This window comes from Lampetra planeri, chromosome 27, assembly GCF_965212315.1.
Source record: "Lampetra planeri chromosome 27, kcLamPlan1.2.h2, whole genome shotgun sequence".
Classification (NCBI taxonomy): domain Eukaryota; kingdom Metazoa; phylum Chordata; class Hyperoartia; order Petromyzontiformes; family Petromyzontidae; genus Lampetra; species Lampetra planeri.
Genome location: NC_136133.1, coordinates 4,668,203 through 4,686,831, shown reverse-complemented (window position 1 = coordinate 4,686,831; position 18,629 = coordinate 4,668,203).

Sequence of the window (18,629 nt, the reverse complement as noted above, 5' to 3'; positions counted from 1 at the left end):
AATTGGTAATTAAATATAAAAAAAATTTACCTAAAAAGTGTAACATTTTGGAAAAATAATTTCACGAAAGGAAATTGTCACGCACAACGAGTCTGTGTGCAAAATGTCAGCTCGATTGGATCACGGGAAGTGGGTTAAAAAACGACCGAAAGATTTGCACGGTCGTAAGCGCGCAAGCAAGCAAGCAAGTGAACTTAATATAAAGGATTTAAAAACGAACTTTCAAATGCCACTCAAGAATTATTGTTGCACGTTTCACAAACGAAGCTGGCTGGCTTCCCGTGGCAATCTGTGGGCTTCGATTCACATCTCCCCCTCCCCCCAACTTGCTCTTGGCACTCAGCCCCTCCCCTTGTCTTCCAAAACCCCACCTATGGCGGTGAAACAAGATACCAACAATTCAATTGTATTCTCTATATTTTGTATAAGTGCATTATTATTTCCAACCAAATTGCATCCTCTATATGAAAAAAAATGTGGACATTAAAAATTCAGCTTCCACGATACGAGTAAAATGATCCATTTCCGTACCACCTCTTATCTAATTTGTTCCATTAAATCATCCGCATCCATGACATACTCAGATATTTATTCCACAAACACCACTTACGGCATGTATCTTAGTTACGCACGGCTTTAGTTGTATCTACTATCCTTGAATATATCTCTCATATTCTAATTATTCATGTTGCTTGTCAAAAACTGATCCAAAATGTTGTAAATTTTTGTCTTCGACGTCAGTCAATGGTCGGTATTGTCCTTTGCTAACAGGCCGATGGGACCTAACGGTAACATATTCGAGTAATTGATTTTGAAATGCAGGCAAATTATTATTGGTTTCCTGTCCAGGACCGTGCCCTGTCCAAGCTTGAGCCTGAGCAGTCTGGGAAACCTGTCGCCGGGTTTTCAGGTGGCAGGAATTGAATTGTGCCCGAGATCTGCGACCGTCGCTTGTGTTGAACTTCATTTCAGTTCCACTGCACAGTTTTGACAATGCCCATGCGTACGTGTGTACGTGCGTACATGCGTAGGTGTGTAGGTGTGTACGTGCATAGGTGTGTACGTGCGTACGCCGAACCTCTTTCGCGCCGTACGTAGCGAACCGTGCTCGTCGGAGGTGCGAAAGAGACCGAGGCTGACTTGAGAAAGATGCCCGGGTTCGGTCTGCAGTGGAATATGCGGCAACCCGACTCCCATCTACCACCCCCCTCCCCCCCCTCAAATCACGTGGTGCCCCCCTTTCGGTGCTCTCTTTACTGCGCCCTTCAATCGCCGCTGCAAAGCGACGAACTCGAGTTTTTTTTTTTCTTCTTGGATTTAAATGGCATCGTAGGGATTGTTTGGAACAGCGAGGCCCCATCGCGGAGCGAGATTACACGGGCCCAATCACGGGATGTGCTCAGTGCAATCATGGTAAGAGAAAGAGAGAGCTGGGAAGGAGGAGGGTAGAGACGCGGTGCGCCGCTTGACCAGAAAAGTGCCCTGGGCTCACCAGTCCAAAGTTGTCATGGCTACCATTCACTCGCGAAGCCGGAGTTAAATTGGTCAATCGCCTGCCACGTACACCGTCGGCTGTCACGCGTTTGCACAGTCAAACAATCAAATCGGAGCCGAAATCGATGTTTCCCGCGGCATTGGGGCGATGCGTGTGTGTGCGGTGAAAGAGCGGCGTACGAGGAGGGAGATAGGCAAGATCTTTTTGGATAGGAATCGCAGCATTGACACGTCGATAGGCCGAGTTCATTTCACGGTGGGGCGAGCCATTGCTTCCTCTGTTGGGCTACGGGATATGTTATTGTCCTTGTTCTTGTCAGAGCGCCGGCCGCTATGACAATGTATTTATCTGTATGTTTGTATGTTGAACTTGTTTCGCACCGTATGTAGCAAACCGCCCCCATCGGAGGTGCACAATCAGTGCAGCACAACCTTCTAGTCAGTGAGCACCGCACGTCATTCGGCTAACCCCTTTCCCGTTCTGAGATGCGTCTGCAAGTTTTCAGGGGTGGTCCCGTTCACCGCCGAATCACGGAACGCGTAAATTTTATTTAGAGAGGCGTAGCAGCGCCGCTTTTTAAAAAGTCTTTGTTACTCACCACAACACGACGACCGCCGCTCTACGACAGCTGGCGCACAAACTGTGCTACACGCCCTTCCGCGTGGCCTTTTAGACGAAAATCTGATGACGTACACGTACTTCATCGGAATGGTTAAAGGGTTAACAACAACAACAACAACCCGGGACCACTTCTTCTGCCAACACTTTGGCATTTATTGAGTTAGTGTAGTGAAGGCACCTATAAAATAAAAAGTGGTATAGTTTTATAATTACGAATGCTAACATTAATGGGGTTTTTTTTTTGGTTTGTTATTCTTTTAATTAGAAACAAGACTTGTGCGTTAATTATTGTCATTATTGCATTGCCCGAGTGGGTGTTGTTTGGCCCTGGAGATGCGGGGGCCCGTCATGGTGGCCCGGGTAGTTGGTGCTCTGGAGAGCGGCAGAACGTCGATCGATAATCGATCGATAATCGACGTTTGCTCGCCGGGTCGATCATGATGACGATGGCATCGGCCGTGATTTCTCACCTGTCGGAGTTGGGCCGCGCGAAGGCTGGCTGCCATCTTAATCTCCCTGCATTATCTGTATTATTATTCTTGTCCTGTAATCCTATTATAATTTCTTCTATAATAGATTTGAGTCTCTCTAGCAATCGGATGCATCCGAGATCAGATGCTTTCTGGATGTTTAAGCCAAGTCATTTAATCAAGATGACAGAACCCCAGGCAGGTATTTATCCACGTGCCGTGGTGGTGGATTAATCACACGACTATTAAAAACAATCGATGTCTCGAGTTTCCTGGCTGGCTGCTGGCTGGGCGTCTTTACCACCCTGCTCAACTTCGGAATTTTTTCCCAAGGTCTTGAAAAAACTTTTGTTCAATGCAGGGGTGGGTCAGAAAGTTACAACAACAGTACAAAAACACGATAGGAGTTCAAAGTATAGGAAAGGTAAGCAAATCACAAAAAAATCACGTGAAATAGATAAAGTATATAAGTTCAAATTGCGTAAGTACACCAATCCCAAGCTTGGGCAGCGGAAGCAAAAACAGTCCCAGACCACCTCAAGATAGCACACAGCAGTCCCGCAATAAAATGGCACATTAACGTTGAACTATTACATCTGGTAACCCCATTATCAATGTCCTCCTCATGCTGCTGCTGCTGTTGCTTCTGCTGCTGCTTCTGCTGCTTCTGTCAGAGCGATAATCCTTTCAGTCTAACCGTGGTTTCACTACACGAGGCAGGCCGTCAGCCCAAAATGCCAATGGCGCCAAGGCCTGAAACGGAACCTAGTAATGTGAAAAGGCACATTATGCGCGTGTGTGCGTGCGTGCGTGCGAACGAACGCTATCGGTGAAATGTGATTCAGAGTCTTTCTTTTCTTCACCTTTCATTTCGACGGGAGGAACCTGACGAGCCTCTGGCAGGGCGACGTTCCTTTTGGTGTAACTGCGGTCCAATACGTTGCGGGTCGTAGACCCAAATTCCAATGTCGCCAAGGCCTCATAAGAAGCCTAGTAATGTGAAAAAAATGGATTTGTGTGTGTGTGTGTGTTGCGGAGAGATTAGAGCGTTTCCCTCTCTAAGTTGCGTGAGCCGTGCTTGGGCCCAGGTGGGGTTAGGGGTTCACTTTGTTCGGTTGTTGGGCAATGGCCACCCCGCTGTCAGGTGACACCTGCCTCGCCTACCTCACCTGAGTTCGCATCTCGAGTGAAAATATTTTTTAAGTAAACAGGTTGTGTGCGTGCGTGCGTGCGTGTGTACGTTTTGCGTAAGTCTTTGTACTCGTACTAAACTACCTCTGTATTGGGTTTGTAAAAGAAAATATTTTTGTGAATATTTATCCGGCGAACTGTAAAAGGAAAGCTTCGACGATTGCGCGAGAGGGCAGCTTTTTGACCCTCTTAACAAAAGCGACGTCCATGCTCTTTCAACCACAAACTCGGTGGCTCGCACCAGCCAGTGGAAACACAGCCCCAAATCCATCCGCAGGCGCGAGGTTCCAAAATGTGCCCGACGCGTTCAGACGTTGATCCATTGCGGGTTGTGCCACCGATTTGGCAGGCAATCAGTGGAGCCAGCGTTATCTGCCCTCCAGACGGCGGCAGCCGATCACAAGTTTAGGGTTGTTGGGGGGTGTGCAGAAATTCCGCCGCGGTGCAACTGGCACAGCGGTGTGATCTCCGTCCCAGCGACCGGCCCAAGCGATTGGACCTGAGCCATTCGACACGAGATAGGACCACCAGAACTTTGGAAATTGTTGGTAGCACCGGCTCTGGATATTTGTGGTTATTCCACGCATCCACGAAGAAGAAATAAACAGTTGCACGTTTACGAATGCGACAGTGGTTTTGAGGTTTCTATACCTGTCAAACCATACGGTTTTACCCCTATTCTTCTAGAGGGAAATTGAGTTTTTAAGTCCATATGGCGTACAGCCGTTTCAATGCGGGCAACATTTTTTTTGTCAATTTGTTTGCGTTTCTCCCTTGTGAACGGGACTTTGTAGGATGAACGTTGAGATTAATAAGGGCACAGCATGACCAATAAGGTCTGAATTGGACTGTAATAAGGTACGGCACTGATAAGGGGTTGACAGGTGTGGGTTTCAATTGGCATGAATGATGCTATATTTAAAAATATAAATTAATTGTAATAAATGGTTTTATGCCTCCCCCTGTAGAGCTGTCATTTAATGTGCAGAGCCAATCTCCTACGTACCGTGTGGCTTTTTAAACGCTGCCAAAAGAACCCTTCTGCAAAATTTCGCATGAGAGGTTTGTGGTGCCGCAGTTACCCTGCTATCATGCACGCCCAACAATAACAATGGCCACCATCCACCACTAAGTCGGGGTGACATCACCACGGCGTTCGTGCCAGGCTAGGTGCACCTCGAGGCCACGCGAAGTGCCGAAAGCTCGCTGCGGGCAGGAGGTTGCGGGACAGGCCCGGGTGTTGCGGGTTGACTGACTTGAGATGATGACTGGCAGATGCGCACCAGCTGTTGCTGCCCACTGTGCCGTCTCGCCACGTTTTTTTGTTGTTGCGAGCGTCCCACCTGCACCCTCCAATAGTTGTTGGTGTTGTTGTTGTTGGAGGGTGACTGCCTCCGGGGACCCGTCGCTTACGAGCCTCCTCCACGGAGGTCGATCTTGACACCCGCCGGTTACCACACACCATGTATGGTAACCGTATACACACAGGAAGACGCGCGCGCGCACACACGTGGTGTGTACGGATCACAGTTAAGAGGTAAACAGCCAAACGCCACCGTTCCTCAACATTCCCTCGTTTTCCACTGCCGGATTGTGCCGCTCTCGCGCAATTTGGCCCCACATGGGATTTGTTTGCAAGTTAACGTCTCGCCACGATGCAGAGATGTTAACTAGCTCGCCTGGTCTACAGGAGATCGTGGGTTCGATCCCGACACTGACGCCTGTACTATTGAATTTGGATGTTCTCCCCCGTGGTCCCGTGGATTCTTCTCCGGGTCTTCCGGTTTTTTACACCACATTTAGAATCAACATCGCGCGCTTCGAGTATTCGAATAGTATAATACTCTACTACTACTACAGCCACTTCGTTGAGCTATCATTTGTGACCAGGTCCCTTCTCAAAAAGAGCTACACAGCTTCGTGGGCCTTACCTGGTAACATAAACAGTTTTCGTTTAAGTCAAGCACTCTGACCACACGGCCAAATACAATAAACAATTGGGCCTTACTTGTCCGGCCAGGAAAGCCTGTCCCGACGGGTCTCGAAACTCGCGTGTCATGGGGTCACGCTTTCGTACGTTTGGAAATGTTCGGCTGTGAGAGGCACCGCAAGCTGCTGGAGATAACCCCACGCAGAGCAGGGGAATAATTGGACCAGGAGAGTGGACAGCTGAGGGCTTGGAACCCAGGACGCCTGCGGTGTTGGCTCGGTGTGCTCCAACACGATCATCATCATTGTGAGCCCCGTGTCGCGATGGTGGTAGTGGTGGTGGCGGTGGTAGTGATGGTGGCGGTGGTGGTGGTGATAGTGGTGATGGTGGTGGTAGTGGTGGCGGTCATGAACCATCAACGGTGGACGGTCAGAAATGTCACCGGCCCTGCCATTCCCTTCTATCAAACGTGCCATTCCGGCTGTAGCAGATGCTCGCAAAAAAAGCCACTTTGGGTGAATTTGTGTGTGCCTGTATGTACGAGTGTGTTTTGGGTATGCGTTGTGTGTAATATGGATTGTGTACACGTGTGTTAGGTGTAGAGTGCATGGTGCTGGCCACCCCCCCCCACCCCCTCGTGTGCCGTGCCGGCCTTCGTAGGTGCTGCTCGCTAACAGCACTTGCCTCCGCAGTCTGTTACAGGCTATTGCGAGGGATTTTTTGTAGTTGTGCGTGGGGAGCGGTGGTGCAGCGGTTGGCGCGTTGCGCATACAAACCGGGCGACCCAAGTTTGATTCTTGCTCACGGCCACCACCAGTGATGGTTATCTGAACCGGTCCTGGGCCTCCTTTAGGTCTACTCAGCCTAAAATGAGTACGCGGTGCGGTGTGTAAACGGCCGGGCTTGGTGCTGGCCACTCACCACCCTCGTGTGCCGTGCCGGCCTTGATAGGTGCGCGCTAACAGCACTTGCCCCAACAGCCTGTTAGGGCTATACGGGGGATCTTTGTGTTTGGGTTGGAGTGTGCATGCATGTTATGAGTGCATATTTACAAGTGTGTGCGTGTGTGTCGACTGCAAAGACAAAGATCCCCCGTCTAGCCTTAACGGACTGTTGGGGCAAGTGCTGTTAGCGGGTAGCGCCTTTGAAGGCCGGCACGGCACACGAGGGGGTGGGTGGGTGGCCAACAGCACGACTCTGCACATTGCAAGAAATGCGCAGAAACTTCCCCCCCCCCCAAAAAAAAAACACAATTGTTGGGATGGTCTCACACACTGCCACCAGCACAGAGGAGAGACCAATTCCGGCAGGTTGTAGCTGCTGTCAAGGTGGAGTTTCCGGCACGTTCCTTGCGTGACGAGGGCGCCACGGTACGGGATGCCACGTTCTGAAATCCTCCATCCCAGATTCACCCCCCCACCTCCCTCAACCCCCCATCCCGCCCTAGCACCACCCCCACTCGGACCGAATCGGCCAGGAGGATCAGGCCACAAGGCTTCATGAGGGCCTTCGTTTAGAGGGAAAGAAATGTGGCCAGCAATCTGGACGATGGTCCAGATTTCGTGTTTAAAATCGGCTGACTTTCTGCTCCAAACGTGGTGGAATAGACGGCCATAACCCCCCGCCCCCATCTCCACCAACCCTCTTATTTGTTGCAGATGCAGGGGAGTGCGTTGGCGCAGTTGATTTTATATCCGCTAGAGAGTGTTAAGGACAGCAGGTCCTTGTTATTTTAGGCGGTGAACGCTGACGCGTTCCTCATTGGGACTGGCGAGATAACAATTTCTTTTTTTTTATCACGTAGGCTTTCGCGACCAATATTGTCCATAATACGAGGTTTTTTGGGGTGTAAATCTTGTGTGGTGCTGTGCTAATAACGACTTGGCCACGATCTGTTTACGTGACAAACCTCACTGGTTGGGTTGTGTCGGGTGGTGGCGGGTTTAACGACACGTTTATATATTCACGCGATCTTAAACCAAAACCCCTCTATTTGTGGAGTTCATTTAATATCGCACACACGGCGAGCTAGTGGCAAACCACGACGGGGAAACCCTGCGCTAGTTAGCCGCACGCTCTTCAACAATTACGGCTTGCGACGTTCACGTTGGGAAATAAGCCACGGACATCTTCTTGGTTCTTTCGGTAAAGTCACGTAGAATGGTAATAATAAAATAATAAAGGTCTGTCTTCTCGACAGACCTGTTCTTCACCTGAGGACGGCTGCTTGCGTTGTGGCCGAAACGTCGTGAGAATTGTATTTTATTATGTTTTATTTTTATTATTTTATTATTTCCATTCTACGTGACTTTACCGAAAGAACCAAGAAGATGAATCCCTGCAGTCACGAAAGCTTTAAATCGAAATTTGTCCGTAATTTGTCAACTAGCGTTAACGGGAACGTTTGTAAATCGAGGCGCGCCAGTCTTGTCGTTATTAAAAAAAAGTGTCCGTAATCTCTCTTCTTGGTTCTTTCGGTAAAGTCACGTAGAAGGGAAATAAAATAACAATAAAATTGCATTTTTCACGTAGAAGGGAAATAATAAAATAACTTTTATTATTTTATTATTTCCCTTCTACGTGACTTTACCGAAAGAACCAAGAAGATAAATTACGGACACTTTTTGCGGTGAACGAAATCGAACGAAATCGAAGGAAATTTCACTCCGGCCACGCGCCGAGAGACCCATCAAAGGAGAAGCCACCCGGGTCGGCTGTGTTGTCATTCCCCCCCCACCGCCCTCCCTGTGCTCTGTCACGTTTTCCTTCCTGGCTCCCCTTCATTGGAATAAACTTCCACTCCACATCAAACAGGCAACTTCGCTCACCGGTTTTCGTTCCTCCCTTAAGACTCGTCTTATTTCAATCGCGTATCGCTCTACGACTTGCTGTCCGCATCCTTAAAACTTTAATCATCCTCCACCTTCCCCTGCATAATCTCGCCTCTCCCTCTCCCTGCCATCACCCTCCCTTGGCATCCCTTCACTCTCTCCGACACTCAAATCCCATCATCCATTTTCCCCATCAACCAATGACCAATGCACAATTTCTAATTCTTGTAAAGCGCTTTGACAAAAGCGCTCTATATATATTTGAAAACTAAATCCAAGTCAAGATAAGATCCGTCCGTCACCGTGTCGCGGTGTGGTCCATGCAGAGGCAGCAGCAGCAGCAGGGTCTTTGGTGCCGTTGTCTGTTTTAAATTTATTAGTATTCGATCGTTTAATTATTCATGTTTTCTATTTTAGAAGTTTTGTTTTGGTGTCGCGCAAAGCGATCTAGGTGTGTTTATTTTTGGGTGTAGAGTTGCAACGACTCGTCCGAAAGAACATATCCCTTATTTGTTTGTATCAACTCAATGGGAAAGGGCATTCCCATTCACGACATTTTAGTTTTACGCCCGCTTATTGAAGAACGCGTCCCCCGTTTCGTCAATCGAGGGATACTTGCAATCCAACATTTATGAAGCGCCTTGAATCAGGGATCTCAAAGCAGAGGGTACGCGACAGGGCAGCAACAGGCCACTCGACACGGTAAAATAATTGCTGAAAGCCATTTACTGGATTAGCTAAAAGTTGATCAATTCGGAAGTGGAGAACGTTTTTGGTTTTAAGGCGAGCGAACCATGAAGATCTGAGATGACAATCCGCTGCGGTTAGAATCCCGTTCTTCAAACGTACACGAATATTACGCCGTCTCTACGCCCGTTAAATCGCATTTTAATACGTTTCGCGAACAATAGTTTAAGCCTGCTTATCCGTCATATATAAATTGGAATGGGGCTTTCATTTTCCCCCGTAAAAAAATACGTAACAGAATGGGAATTACATATAGCAGTGTAAGATACTGATGTCATGTATATTGTCACCGTTGCTTGCACGAATACAATGTTGACTTCACTACCAATTTATTTTGATTTGCTTAACGGGTTATTAGAGGCGGAAGTAGGACAGATAAAAGCCCTTTCTTCTATCATACCGTACATTGTTTTTGTTTCAGGCTTTCTTAGGTTAAAACTACAATAATCGTATGTTAATTCAAGCCAGCCTTACCACACACGTGACCAACCAATGTGTTATTATTTTTTACTGACGTGTAATCAAGATGCGTATCCACAATTATTGCTTTCGTTGTCCAATATTTATCCCCTATATTGTAGGCGCCCTTACGGCCCCCCTCTCAGTAACTTCCCGCAGATCGCGTGAAAGTCGGCGGGCTTTTTGACCTCCCCCCCTACTGTCGTGAGTGACCACCACCCTTAATTTTGGAGCTTTCGTGACTGCAGGAATTATTCTTTGGTTCTTTCGGTAAAGTAACGTATAAAGATAAAATAATAAATTAAATAATAGCATAATACGACGTTTCGATTGCAACACAAGCAATCATCATCGGGTATAAAAGAAATAGCAACAAAAATCTAACCAGAAAACTATAGACAGACATATAAGCAGACAGATATCACAAAGATACACAAAGTGCCGATACGTGTTCTCTCTCTGTGTATCTTTGTGATATCTGTCTGCTTATATATCTGTCTATAGTTTTCTGGTTAGATTTTTGTTGCTATTTCTTTTGTACCTGATGACGATTGCTTGTGTTGCAATCGAAACGTCGTATTATGCTATTATTTAATGTACCATTTTATCTTTATACGTGACTTTACCGAAAGAACCAAAGAATGACCACCACCCTTTTATTTTACCGCGTGAATAAATTTGGCGGAAGACTCGCGAAGTAACACAACAAAATCGGCTCCCGTTCTCGCAGTGCTCACAGGCTATTGTGGGTGGAGGCCTTTCCGTACGACAGGATCGCCGCACGATTTGACCTCCACAATTCATACGCCCTTCGATGTGACTTTGCCTCAGTGCGAGCAGGAGACCTAATGAAGGCAAAACAAAAAAACTGGCACAACTTTTAAGCATCTTGCTTTTTAACCACAGCGTGTGTCCATGCCACACACACTATGGACCGTTTTGCAAACCCACCGTGGCCTGCGCTGGAAGAGGAGGAGGAGGAGACGCGATAGAAAAACCACGCGAACTCTTCTCTATTCTTAGGTTTTTTCGGTAAAGTCACGTAGGTAAAACATTAAAATTAATACAAGTAAAATAAAATAAAAATCACGACGTTTCGGAGGCAACACAAGCTTCCGTCTTCAGGTGGAACCGTCACAGCCACGACAGCTGTATCAAGTAAATGAGAGATTGCAGGAGCTACCACTCCGTTTGTATAATGGTTGGAGAGGGGGGAAGGGCCAAGTACAGCACACTTTTTATTCATATGGTAAGGTGAGGCTTAAGAGGGTGAGCCTTTGTTATGGAGAGGTACGGTTTGTGACTCAACCTGGCCTACCTAACAATAGTGTGAAAAGGAAAAAAAACAACTAAACATGGTAAACCTGTAATAGTTGTCTGTCAAATAAGATTGGCCAAATAAGTGTAGTTAAATCTTTTTTGCATGGTTAATCACATCTTTCTCTCTTCTCTCTCGCCCGAAGCCCTCTCGTCGTGGGCAACAGCAGCAGCAGAAGCAGACTTCGACATTGTGGGCATTCAGCTTCGGAACCACATTGCCGCCTACTTACGCAGGAATACAACAGAACTATTCCAACGTTTGAAACAACAACAACAAAGAAAAAGAAGCCACACCTTAGTTGTGGTGGGTTTCAGATGTTGTGATATTTGGTTTTAGGTCATCTTGTTGCTGCTTCGTGGGACCATGGAAAATTAAGTTAAAGTAAAGTGCATTTCCATCTCGCGTTTAAAAAAAGAAAGCAAATCTCGCCGACGTGTGAGATTTCTCACAAGCAACGGATCCAATGTCTCTCGTTTTCAATTTGCATCGAATGGAACAAATGCCGTTGACACTTCTGCTATCTGCGGTTTTGGATGGATGGATGGGACTGCTGTTGCAGATAATTAGCTTGAGCAGCAGTTATCCCACCCCCCACCCACCCAAACAACAACATTTCAAATGCATTAACACCAGTGGGGGTGGGTGGGATGGTGGGTGTACGTGGGAGATAAATGGTAAGATGGGCATTGAAATGTCGCTGTCCTGCACACACCCACGACACACGCACGTATGTATGTTGCACTCCATTCTCACCGTACGTTGCCACCGGTTGCGAATTGGAGGTGAAGGGGGGTGGGGGTAAGGACAACAAACTGAACGCAAACGGCATCTCTAAGGAAATGAGTTTTCGATTTAGATTGGAAAGTGCTTTGCTCCAGTGGCTTCCTCGCATCCGAAGGATGAGCGGCGCTCCGGTGACCGTATTTCTGTTGTTATTGCGATGGTGCCTATGTGGCCTACACCCCCTGGTGTCGCATTTTGAGCACAGGTGGCAGAACAAAGGAGATTAGCCCGCGTGCGTGTGAGAGAGAGCAGTGCAGCGGCGTTGCAGAAAAAAACTGGCGTCTTGCCACGCCGCCGCATTGCGTCCGCGAGTCTGCGAGCTGCTGTTGGTTGCCTGTAGGACAAAGACAAAGATTCCCCCATATAGCTTTAACAGACTGTAGGGGCAAGTGCTGTTAACGAGCACCTATGAAGGCCGAAACGGTACACAAGAGGGTGGGTGGCCAGAACCACGCCCGACCGCCTTTGTCTCCCTAGTGGCAATGTTTACACTGCATCAGGTACTCATTTGAGGCTGAGTCGACCTAGGGGAGGCCCAGGACCGGTTCAGATAATCGTCACTGGTGTTAGCCGTGAGCGGGAATCGAACCCGGGCCGCCAGGTTCATAGCGCAGCGCGCTAACCGCTACACCACCGCTCCCCATAAGGACACACACACACGCACACACACAAGCACACACACACACACGCACACACACACGCACACACAAGCACACACACACACAAGCACACACACACACACGCACACACACGCACACACACACGCACACACGCACACACACACACACGCACACACACACGCACACACGCACGCACACACGCACACACACACGCACACACACACGCACGCTGACTGCTTCGCTGCTCTGGCTTCTGTGCAGGTCGAAGCAGAGGGGGCTTTTGTCGACAGAGAAATCTTCTTCCGCACGTTCATTTGCGTTCAGCGGACGTGCCAAGGATTTTATTTTTTTGGAAAGGCTGTGTCCTAGGCCTCAGAACAATAGTGGGGGTGAGGTTAAGGTGGGTTTCATCTGCCCAGGGAACAGTACAGGCCCGGCCAACCTATCATAAGGGTAATTTTTTGTTTCATTAATGGGTCCAATATTTAAACAGGTTACCTTCATCCCAAGGAAGAGTCTGTTATGACAGTGTGTTTCTCGATCGATGGTATTGTGCCAATATAGAGCGCTAAATATCATCCGTCTGTCCTCCAGAAATAAACTTGCGGGCTAATATCATTATTCACTCTGACAATTATTTACCCACGAGAGCCCTAATGAATCGCACGGAGCGGCCTGCCAAGTCCTGCGACGTTTAATCCCAACTTTGTAATCTGCGGTGTCATTTTTCATATTTGGGGATGTTTTGACCAATGCCAGTTTGTAATGTATGGCGGGGGGGGGGGAGGGGGGGGGTAGCGATGGGAGCAAAACCCGGAGGAGACCCCATGCGTAACAGAGGAGAGAATATCCAAAAGGGCGCGCCAAGACGGGAGTAAAACCCGGGACCCTTTTTTGCTGCGGGGCCACAAACCATCACCTCCGCATCCACCCAGCCTCCCTGCCGTGGACATCGGCACGCGCGGCATCTCGTGATTGCGACGGTGTAACGTTACGGTATCACGAACGCGCTCTCTCTCTCACTCTCTTCACAGCAGATGGCAACGTTTTTTTTTATTTGGTATCGCTCCATAAAAAAATCAGTGGGGGGCATTGGCAGAAATCAAACCCCAACCGTCGCCCGCTAAGTGGCTCGGTGATTTTTCAAGACGGTGACAATCACCGAGCCACCGCGAACCGGTTTGTTTATTCCACTCGACGTTTGCGTTCCATTTTAAAACCCCAATGTCACTTGAGGCTCAAACTCTGTCCACCTTATTTTTTATTTACATTTTAGCACGTGCATTTGTAGACTTTTCTTCTTTCGAGTGTCGGCTATAGGGAGGGGAAAGCTTAGCGCCGGTTTTTGGGACGTGCCGAATCGTCATTGTACCGTGACATACCTGTCAACTCCTTATCAGTGTCTACCGTATTACAGACCAATTAAGACCTTATTGGTCACCCCCGTGCCCTTATAAATCTCAACGTTCATCCTACAAAAGTCCCGTTCACGAGGGAGAAACACAAACACATAGACAACAATTTTTGCCCGTATTGAAACGGCCGTACGCCGTATGGACCTGACAACTCAATTCCCCTGTACAAGAATACGGGGTAAAACCGTGTGGGTTGACAGCTTATGGCCGTTACAACGACGAAGAGAGAGAGAGAGAGACGTAGAGGGTCTGCGTGGAAGTGCTGATACACAATCCTGTGCCCCATTCCTGTGCGCGCAGTACAATTGACATCAGCTCCCCGGGCGCATTCGTAACGCTTTACGTGACCCCCTCTTCATCCCCGGTGGGACGTGAGGCTACAAGGTTCGCATTTATAGCTTTGTCCAAAAAAAACAATTTTCACGAGAGAGAATTATGAACCGGTCAAAAAAGGGCTTTGAGAGCTGGACGCGACACATTCTGAACCGTCACATCTCGCCAGATGTTCGATATAACGAACAAACCCCAATTATCATTATTCACTGTGTCGTGTTGTTGTTGTTGTTGTTGTTGTCGTTTTGGGTCCCTTAAATCAAGCGATAGTCTGCTGCAGTTCGTGCGTCCCCCGTGTTTGTTTGTTTTTTGCAAATGAAGAAACGACGAACTGATGGAACTGATGGCTATCTTGCGACAGTCATCGTCACGCAGTTTTAGCCACCAAGGTTGCATTATTTCAAGTTGACGAAATGTCTGCGATCGATTTGGGCACCCAAAAAAAAAAGGTTGTCGCCACTCATTCCACGCGGCGGTGAAGGAACATTTTGGTTGACGAGCTGAGTTTAGTAAGTAAGGACGTCTGTCTTTGCGCGCCCTTATGAGTAGCGGTCCATCGCGAGTGCGCGTCAACCGACGACGACGCCACTTTTGGAGTCTGTTGCAGAACGGGGCTCAGGCTCAGGGATGGATCCCGAACGTGAGCTGTGAAGAAGACATCTCACGTGCTTCTTATCGTACAGACTCGCTGTAGGCACCGTCAAACAACAGCAACAACGACATTATCGGTTTCTCAAAACGATTTGACTGCCCTTCGCGTGACCTCTTCGCCTGCACGACAACGAAAAGAATGGGGTCTCTTTCAAAGATGTTTGATGAAAAATTGGTGAAATTTCACGTGCGAGTTGTGTGTTTACCCAAGAAAAAAAAAACTACAAAAAAAATTGCCAGTCCTGTTCTTGTTTATTGGAAAGTGATTTGTGCCAGTAAAATTTGGTTTGAGTCTTGTTTTGCGTGTCAGTTAGTTATCACTGCGAAACGTTTACCCGTGTGTCCGGGATGTCAGGTGAGCCCTTCCCAAACGAGAGGCGATTCCTGTTCTTGTCCACCATTATTACCATCGGTGCCATCTAAACTTTCAACTAAAACTTTAATGTTTTATTTTAACGGGTAATGCCCCCTGAGCTTTATAGCTCTTTCTCAGAAGCGGCCTGGCTGTCACAAATGATAGCTCAACAAAATGGCATTGTGTGGACATTTATAAGCAGCCAAATGCTGCCAAAGCACGATGTTAATTCTGAACGTGGAGGGAAAACCGGAGGACCCGGAGAAAAATCCGCGTGACCACGGCGAGCGAGACAAAAACTCCAAATATGCCGGTGTCATGGTGAGGATCGAACCCACAACCTCCTGTATGCCAGGGGAGGGAGTTAACATTTCGCCACCGTGGCACCCACCACCACAACAACCGCCGGGCCAGGTGCACGTTGAGGCCACGTGAAAAGTGTCAAAGTCTCGCTGCTGGCAGGAGGTCACGGGGCAGACCCAGGTGCCATGGGTTGACTTGACTGAGACCACCGGCAGATGCAATCAGCTGTGCCCCCTACTGTGCCATCGCCACCCTCGCTGCTATCATCAGCATCACCATCACGGTTACCCACCATCACCCTAACTTAACACGTAGGCTTTTCGCAGCCAATGTTACAATTGATGTGTTTGGGTTGGGCCACCGTTATGAGCTGACCCAAAAAATTGTGTCGTTTAAGAACCCTCCGTCACCCGACAGCCAAACGAATTAAATTGTCACGCGGTTAACACGCGACAAAGATTATCACGCTGTTTGTCGTCGTTTCAACTCCCCCGGTAAGTTGAACAATTCTCACGCGTTTCTGCATTGCTACAATGCATTAGCGCATCGATGCATTAATGCATGTATGAATTATATAGCTTGCTTACTAATTAATACATCAATGCACGCACGACTGGATTAATTAACTCATGAATAAATGCATCGATACGTTGATGAATGTTTAAATGCACGAATTCATGCATTTGTGGGTGCATTAATGAATGCATGGACCGGTGCGCGAATGCATAAATTAATGTGATGGACGCTGGCCCTCTCAAGTGCACAGGCCAGCGCCACTGTGCAGGTACGTCCGACGTTCTAGCAGCAACAGCGACTACCTCCCATTCCACATTACCATCGTGGGCGCCACACCACGTGGCTGCGGGATGAATGGAGGTTTGTCGAACCGCCCCGGGCCAATCGAAAACTATAAACGATTTACACGATTGCCTTCTGGCGTTCATTTTACCGGCATTCGCCGCTTCTCAGTAAATGGGGGGCGGATTACAGACAATGAAATATCCTCACTTAATTTCTGAAGCAGGACATGGAAATAAGAGTCTTCGTTCAACACTCGACGACTTGAAATTGAAAAGCATAGTTCGAGTGTGCCTCCTCCAACATCGCCGTGGGTCTACCCGTGCGTGGAGGTCATCCCACTCCTGCTAAAACTCTTCTTTATTTTACCAGGTAAGGTTCACTGAGCTCTCTGGCTCTTTTTTTTCAGAAGCGACCTGACTATCACAAACGATAGCTCAACGACGTGGCTTGATCGCCGTGTGGAAATGTCTAAGCAGTCAAGTGCTCCAAACGCACGTTGTTGATTGTAAACGTGGAGGGGGAAACCGGAGGATCCGGAGAAAAATCCACGCGACCACGGGGAGAGAGAGAGAGAGAGAGACACGCAAACTCCAAATATATAGCAGCAGGCGTCAGGGTCGGGATCGAAGCCACGACCTCCTGTATACCAGGCAAGGTAGTTATCATCTCACTACCATGATGATGAGAGAGACACGCAAACTCCAAATATACAGCAGCAGGCGTCAGTGTCCGGATCGAAATCACGACCTCCTGTATACCAGGCGAGGTAGTTACCATCTCACTACCATGATGATGAGAGAGAGACACGCAAACTCCAAATATATAGCAGCAGGCGTCAGGGTCGGGCTCGAACCCACGACCTTCTGTACACCAGGCGAGGTAGTTAACATCTCCTAGCCACCGTGATGATGATGAGAGAGAGACAGGCAAACTCCAAATTTACAGCAGCAGGCGTCAGGTTCGGGATCGAACCCACGACCTCCTGTACACCAGGCGAGGTAGTTAACATCTCCTAGCCACCGCGGCGCCCACTTCTCCGGTGACGTCCCCCACCTCACAGTGGCCCCTCGTGATCACCAGCCCGGCGCGATCCGACCGTTAACAGCCACGGAGTCTCTCATTCGTGTTTGGTGAAAGCCCAGACGACTCCAGATTCGGCGTTGAAACCGTTCGCAATTGAACTTATGGGCCGTTCATAAATGACGTCACGCACCTGAGGGGGAGGGTCAGACATTTGTGACGATGTGTGACGAGGGGGGGGGGGTTAGAAATGTGACGTCACATCAAAATGCGTAACTTTAAATAAATATAGAATTGTTATAACACTAATTGTTATAACAACACTCACACAACATCAGAGTGCAGCGTCACATTAAATTCGCACTACAATAACAAATAGTTTAAAGCGATTTGAAGCATGTTTATTTTCAAAATGGAAATATGGTTTTGGGGGGGGGGGGGGTAGAGCTTTGTGACGTCATATTTAAGGGGGGGTTTGACTTTTTGTGACGCCGTGTGACGATGGGGGGGGGGGGGTCAAAAATCGTCCAAAATCGCGTGACGTCATTTATGGACGACCCCTTATGGCTCCCCGAGCAGCGAGATTTGTTATTTTGGATTAATGTAATTTCCCGACATAAAAAAAAACACACACACACGGAAATGCTGAATTGCCACCCCACAAAAACACCTGGTGATTGTTTCGCTTTAACTTTGACACGCGAAGTCCACATCTTTTGTGGCATTTCAACAATTGGACGTTTCAAGACCGCGTTCTTCCGAGTCACCACCAGAGGGCGTACGCACTCTTTGACTCTGCGTCCCTTCCTACGGAAATTAAATCCGCACAATCAATGTCTTTGGGAGAGACAGAGACACACACACAGCACCAGCACTTGACTTGGATGTGCGCGACATTCGGCAGATGGTGGCGTAAGTTGGCCATTTGAAGTTGCGATGGAACAATAAATGGAAGACATTCTGGGCGTTGTGCTGGCATGTGTCTGTCTCTGTTGGCACAGTAGGAGGCAACAGGTGAGGCATCGGCCGGTCATCTCGGTCAGTCGACCCATGGCACCTGCTGGGTCTGTCCCGTGACCTCCTGCCAGCGGGCGTTCGACACTTCACGTGGCCTCAACGTGCACATGGCCTGGCACAAGCGCCGTGGTGACGTCACCGCCATTTCGTGGCGAATGGCGGTTGTTGTTGTTGTCTCTGTATTGTTTTAAACAGTAGAATAGAATCTTGACTTAAGGCTTTCGTGACTGCAGGAATTCATAATCTTTGGGTCTTTCGGCAAAGTC